The sequence below is a fragment of the Nicotiana tabacum genome, chromosome 22 (assembly GCF_000715075.1).
Source record: "Nicotiana tabacum cultivar K326 chromosome 22, ASM71507v2, whole genome shotgun sequence".
Taxonomy (NCBI): Eukaryota; Viridiplantae; Streptophyta; class Magnoliopsida; order Solanales; family Solanaceae; genus Nicotiana; species Nicotiana tabacum.
The window spans coordinates 205,282,481-205,289,714 of NC_134101.1; the positions used below are offsets into that span (position 1 = coordinate 205,282,481).

At 44.4% G+C, this 7,234-nt stretch overlaps 1 pseudogene; it reads left to right on the plus strand.

Annotated features, from left to right (window-relative positions):
- Positions 1 to 158: 158 nt before the first annotated feature.
- On the plus strand, positions 159 to 262 carry LOC142176923 (5S ribosomal RNA; annotated as a pseudogene).
- Positions 263 to 7,234: the final 6,972 nt, after the last annotated feature.

Here is a 7,234-nt window from a genome sequence, read left to right on the forward strand (position 1 = left end):
GCCTCGAAGGCGGCATCCGTAAAAATACATAAAATCAAAAGAGGAATTGCGTAAAACGGATAAATGAGCGTAAAGTTATGTCGTTTTAAGGCTTCACACTTTTGCACCTAGAGCGGAAGGAGGAAGAGTAATAAGAAAATTTAGAGTGCAAGGAATGTCGATGCGATCATACCAGCACTTACGCACCGGATCCCATTAGAACTCCGAAGTTAAGCGTGCTTGGGCGAGAATAGTACTAGGATGGGTCTCCGAGTCACATTGCGATTCGAGCTATAATCGACCCGCAAATTTCCTCGATGTGATGGCCGGTGACAGTGGTTCTTATGCCGTGCCCTTAGGCATATTGCTGTTTTCGGGTCTAGTCAATAGTCTCATTGCGATTCGAGCTGTAATCGACCCTTAAATTTCCTCAATTTCCTAGCCGGCGACAGTGGCACTTTATGCCATTTGGTCATTGAGATCTTTCAGTATGTGGCCTGGAGGCTTGCATAGTTAACTATTTTGGATCCTGTCTACGAATCGGGTTACGATTAGAGCTCATTTTAATCCTCAAGTTGTCAAAATTTTTTTAGCTGCCGTCAATGGCTCTTACGCTGTTTGGTCGTAGAGACCTTTCAATATGAGGCCCGTAGGCTTGCTTAGCTGGCGATAATGACTCTTACGCTATTTTTTCCCGTGGGCTTTTTGTAGGCTTTGTTTTCGCTCGTTAATATCTTTTAGAGTATTTTTGCTTGACCCGTCGTCAGTTCCAGAGGAACCTCAATTTCAAGTCATTGTCGGTGATGTTTCGAGCACCCCGTAAGGTTCATAGCTCATAGGTTGAGTAGATCGACGCTCTTGCGGTTTGGAGCCGACATGGTCGGATCTCGTTTTTGCCTATTGAGGGAAGCCTGTTTTAACCGGTTCTTTCCAAAATATATTCAGAGTAATGGCCTGTGATTTTTAGCGACAGTCGGGCGTTCTCGAGTCGCGCTATTTTAGCTGTATCAGTCGTTTTGGCCGTAGTCATATGCATTTGGCCGTAGCCATTTTTGATTCCAAGTGATAGTTTAGGCGTCTACATCGAGGGTATGCCCTTTAGGGATTCTTACAAATGCGACATATAGCCTAAACTTCGGGATTTTCATGTCTATTGAGGTCTTACAGTTCGCCATGCCTGTTGAGGTCTTACAGTTTATCATGCCTATTGAGGTCTTCCAGTTTGTCATGCCTGTTGAGATCTTACAATTTGTGTAATGTAGAGTAGATCTGGTTACGCCGAGGCTGTCAGCTAGGGGTCTTACAGTTTTGGGTTTTTCTAGCGTATGGAGATTAACAGTAGTCTCTGAGTCATCGAGTTTGTTTAAGCTTGAAGATCGCTTCTCGTGAGCTCGGAGTTTCCTTATAGGGGCTTGATGAGCCCGGAGTTCCAACCCTAGGGTTACGCAGGTGTTAAATTGCTGATGCTAAGTCCCCGAGTATATCGGGATGCATTCGATGGAGAAGCATTTGCTGCGAGTATGTTGAAATCGCCCTTTCTGAAGTAGAAATGTCGAAAAGGTATTCTTTATTGCTTGGCGTAAATATACGCTGTAAATACATGTTGTCTCATTGCTGTGAGCTTGGCCTGCATGGGTATGGCTCCTTTGATCATCTGATCGGTTTACATGATTCCATTTTGAAACTTAGCCTTCCATTTATTGGCCCTTCCGAGGGGATGGTTTCCTTAAGAGAAGGTCATCACACGTCGTCTAATTGTTGAGGAAAGGCCCGCGATTTCGTCGGATCCTCTTCTGGGGAGCATGCTGCTCTGCTAATAATCTTGCTGGAGAGACCCTCTTTAGGTTGGAAGTCCGGTCGAGGGAATAGAGAACGGCGGGCCTCGCAGAGGCCTTGGATCTCCGAGTGGAGTTAGAACTTATGAATGCCTCGGCGGACTGCCTGCATATAGGTTAGCAAAAGAAAAGAAACAACAAGGGAGCGGAGTAGTTCTTCCCTAAACCCTTTGATGTGTAGGCGACGTTTCGAGGTCTGCTATGTTCCTGCCATTTCGAGGTGCGAGCCCTAATACAGCCTTCTGCTATGTTCAACCAGGCTTAGCCAAAGATGTGGTTCTGCTTACCCTTTGATCCCTTCGAGGACGGAGGCATTGATGCCGGCGATGGGTCAAATGATGAGGGATTTCCTCTCGTCGCGTGTAGCTCCTTGTCGAATACTTTAGTCCCACCTCTGTCGGGGAGTTTCATCCCTTTGGCGGAGTGGGGTCAAAGTCGCCTCCGGGCGGTGTGCCTGTTGTCATTTGAATGAAATGTCTGTGTTTCGCGGGTTAGATGTTCCAGCTCGAGCTCAGGCAGGCTGTATAGAGGGAGCGACCTTCCTGATTGTTGTGGTGATCGGCCTCTGGAGTCCATCAAAGATTCGAGGTGTGGGAGTGATTTGGTTCATTAGTCCGAACTGCCCCATTGGCTTTGGCCTGACATCATCGGTATAATTGGTCGAACCACCTATACTCATGAACACATGTTTTATTTGAAATAGGTCAAATGAGGGAGGGGTTACCAACGCGTTAATATGAGGCCGAGGCAAAGTCTCGGCGTTCCTTTCCTTGGATTCAAGGGTGTCCTTTGGGTATATTCCCCGGACCCATCTTTTCCCGGTGATGAGCACTTTCACTCTACATTTTATGGAACTTTGAAGGGTGCCGTCGCACCTTTACTATCATGGCAATATGTCGTGGCTTGTCAGCTTCATTTTTCCCAATCTCCTTCCTCCCTTGGAGCTGGATTCAAGCGTGACCGCTCGAAGATACTTGGTGGAGATCTCTATTGAATAGCATAGTTGTCGTTCTTTTGAGCCGATGATAGCGCACGCCCTATGGTTCCTGCGCTGGGCCATGGTTCTCTTGAAGGGGTCTTGGTCGAATAGGTCTGAGCCGCCTGGCGTTCCCGATTTCACTTATGGTGATCACAAAGTTTGGTATAGCAATGTTGAAATCATACTCGGCTGGGCGGGGTTTCTCTGCCAGCTGTGCCTTGTTAAGTCTGGTTCTATTGGAGGTTCCTCGTGGGTGCTGTCCTCGGGCTATTTCCTTATTTTTGTGAGGTAGGTTGCATATCGAGTCGTTCCTTCCATTCGCAGTGCACGGATGATACCTCCATCCGTTTGGCAACAACTTCTTTTTCGGGAGTCTGCTTGGATATACCGAACCCGAGGAGGTTCTCAGATGGTTGTCCACGGCCCCAATTCGTGACTGGTGCCGGTTGTGGGCATCCAACCAGACCTTGGCTGGGTATCTGATCAGGCTTTGCTTGAAATGTCCTGGAGTCGTCGGGCATGCTTCGTTTAGGCTTCGTCCTATTAGGGAATGAGGTGCGACTTCCCGCGGTATTTAATTTCTTCTTCGTTCGGCCTCAAGTGTATCGGTCCCTCTCGATACTGCTTTGATGGTATCGGCGCGTGCTTCCGCGGAGAACAACGCTGGTATGGTAAGCGAGTCTGTGAGGTCAGGTGCCAGGCGGTGGCGCTGCGTTATGGTTTCTTTCGAGAGAGTTTCTTCAAACTTCCTTAACGGGACGAGCTCGAACTCATCATCTTGGAGGTCACTGCCTTTGAATGAGCACATGTAAGTGGGGGTGCGCCCGTAGGGATCTGAGGTCCCTTCACACCTAGGGGGTTTTGGCGTTCCGGATTTCTATGAAGCGAGTTCTGGGACCGTTTCCTTGGGAGACGGTTGCTGTAAGAGCTTCCACGAACCTGATTCGATTCGTTCGAAGAGATTACCAAGCATCCTCACTGCGGCGGAGTTGGTTACCGATCCGTCGTTACTTGATCTCTCGGGTACTAGCTCAGCATAGGGAGATGTTTCTGGCACTACTGCGTTGGGAGTCTTCGGGCGATTTTGCAGCTGAGCGATAGTCAACTGCCGTGCCTGCAACATTTCAAAAATAACATGAAGACTGACTTCCTATTGCACCCGGGCCAGGGTTTTTTGAGATTCTTGTCGGTCAGTGCGCTGTATGCTATCATTGGTGCACGAGGTTTCGTCGACCTTCAGCGCACCTTGCAAGCCCGCGCCTGCTTGAATCGATCCAAATATGTTATCAGGGTCCTGCGGTGTCGCGCCAACCTTCGGAGCAGCCATACTATTTTCGCCGTGGTTTTCAGGGTAGTCGTTCTAGATTTTGCTTACCGAACTTGACATTAACCTGAAATCAAAAGATCTTAGGTAAGAAAAAGTGTGAAAGATAATGTGCGTTTGTGTGACAAAACTAGCAAGAAAATAGTCACTATTATTTTTAGCCCCACGGTGGGCGCCAAACTATTTACCGTAAAAATGGTAACAACAATTAAATTTGTAAATGAGATTCTAAAAATACGTGATGTATTCTCGAGCTAGTTGTTAAAGCAGTTAATGCTAAGAATGCTAGGTATAAAGATAAAATGTCGGGTAAAAGAGGCAGTAACCAAACCGAAGGTGGCTTGTTGCCCGGATGCAAAGCCAGTTGACAGGGACCTCGGGGCCAAGGTTCGAGCCAAGCTCGAGCTACTGAGGGCAGTCGGGAATGGGATAACAGGCAGAGATATGATTAAGAAAGGCTCTATGTTACCAATATTGAGCAATATAGTGAGGAACAAATAGGAGAATGATAAATGCTAAAGCGGCCTCGGGCCAATGAGAATGAACAACTCAGAAGAAAAGAGAGAGAGAGACATTATGGCATTTGTGGAGAAATGGAGCAACATCCCCTTTACAAGGTATGGTGAGTCCCCTTATATAAGAGGAGAGAGATGGCTACAAGTATGTGGAGATCAATTACAAAGTCCGGAGATGGGATGTCTTGACGTGATGCCTCAGTATAGGCTCTGGATAGACTGGTCCTGTCAAACGTAGCCATGTGCCTTGGGGGCTTCCCCCTATGTCATGGCTTCGGTCTTCATTTCCTCTGAGTCGGGTTTCGACGAGCCCCGAAGTCAGGAACTCGGTCACGACCTATTACACCCCAAGTTTTCATACGTGAGAGTACGTCGTAAGTCATTTATGTAAGCTCGAAAATGAGATTATATTTGGAAGCAAATAAAGTAATTTAATCATGTTACCTTGGAGGCTACAAATATTTAAGATCATGAATAACGAGTACCAATAGGGTTGGAAATCTTAGAAGCTAAACCAATTGAAGAAAATAAGTTTCGTCGAAAGTCAACAAGTTTCGAATGTTATAACATGTACTTTGGGGTGAGACTAGGGTTCTTAGCATGATAAGGAGGTTATTATATGAGTTATTTTAGTCGTATGATATTCATTTTCTACATTTTGAAGGCAAGCAAGTTGTGGAACAAGAGTTGGCAAAGGTCATCACAAGTTACATTCATAAATTTGCTGATTTTTAGGTCAAATGTATATGAGAATTTCTCCAAATACACTTGGAATCATGGGGTTTTCTACCTACCAAATTGAAGATCTACGGGTCTAGTTTCTAACTCATTAAACCGTTCATCAATATGACATCAGAGTAGAGAGGTATTCGTGTTTTCGCGAGACTGCGCAAGCCGCTCCCAATGAGACCCACTTAGGCGGTGGTTGACCTACTTCAATTTATAAACGATTTGGACGCCTATTTTTGCTCATTTTTCACCTAAAATTCGTCTCCAAACTTCTCCTAACCCTTCTAAACATATACCACAAGGGTTTGAAGTGATTCCAAAGTGATTACACCATATTTCAACATCAAAACTTAGTTCTAGTGAAGAACAACACCTTTTTGAGGTTGTGTTGTCATTGAGGATTGTTGTGGGCTGTATTTGGATGAAATTCCAAGTTGTTGCTGCTGTCTAAGGTGATTATAGCAGCCTACTAATTGTGCTTAAGCTTTCTTTTATGTTGGTTAAGTTGTTAGGATGATAAACTACAAGATAATACTTGGATTAGCTTAAGTCACTTCTATGGTGTTGTATTGCTATTGAGGGTTGTTGTAAACTGAATATCACTTGGATTTTGACTTGAAGTTACTGTAGAAGGTATGTATATTGTGATCTTGCTTGTGCCTAAGGTTATCTTCATGTTGATTAAGTTAAATGGATGGGCTAGACATGAACTAGTGAATAAAGTTGCTAATTGAGGATAGTTGAAGTTGTGGATTATTTTCGTTGTTATAAATATATGGTATAAGTCTGGAATAATTGATTAATGAATTCATTATCATGTTAATGATACTTTTATGTTGAAGTAAGAAGTCTATAAGGATTGATAAGGGGTATACGGATTCCCAACGGAGCTTGCCGCTCGTCGTAATGTAGTTGTGACTTGTTGTTGTTATATGGTGTCTTGATATTGATAATTATGTATTGATGGATTTCTCTGGTCATTGTTGTTGGTACATGGTATTGGAGGAGGCCCTTGTTACAAGGGATATGCTGCCCAAATATACGTAAACGAGCTACTAGCTTAAGTTATAGACTTAGCCTTTGCTCAACACTGATTTTGAATCGCCTTATACTATGATAGATTGAGTTGACTTGTTTGAAGAGTTGCTTGGAAGGGATTACGGACTCAATGGGTTTAAGGTAGGTTAAGTCACTTTCTTCTTTCTTTTGGCATGATCTAAAATGAAATGAACATAAACGATACGCTATTTCATAATGACTCTACTCCTAGCAACTTAGGTTGTCCATGTTATTCTTTCCTTATAAAATTATTCTAAACAAGTGTGTATGATACTTAAATCCTACTAAGGTATATATTGATGGTGGGGATGTCCATAATGTTCTTAAGTCACTCCAAAAGGTTTAAAATGTGATTCCATGAGTTGAGCATGCATTATATAAATGTATCTATTTTACTCTACCGAGCCGCGCTATAGTCGGCCGGGTACGACACCTATTGTGCAACCACTGATCAGTTGGGTTTACCGAGCTCCACGTGGCCGGGTACGATTCTACCAAACCTTATGATGGTCAGGTACGCTTTTACCGAGTCCTCTTTGAGGCCGGATATGATATGATGATGATGATGCCCACAGAGGCGAATGTTTTAAAAAGTTTATGTATATATATGTATTATGCATTTCATATTAGTAGCCCCCAGAGGCACTCAGATGTTACAAGTTGTATCTCCTCTATCTCTCTCGTTACATTACTGTTCTTGTTTATGATTTCTTGCCTAGCATACTCGGTACTTTATTCGTACTGACGTCCCTTTTGCCTGGGGACGCTGCATTTCATGCCCACAGGTCCCGATTGATAGGTTGACAGTCCTCCT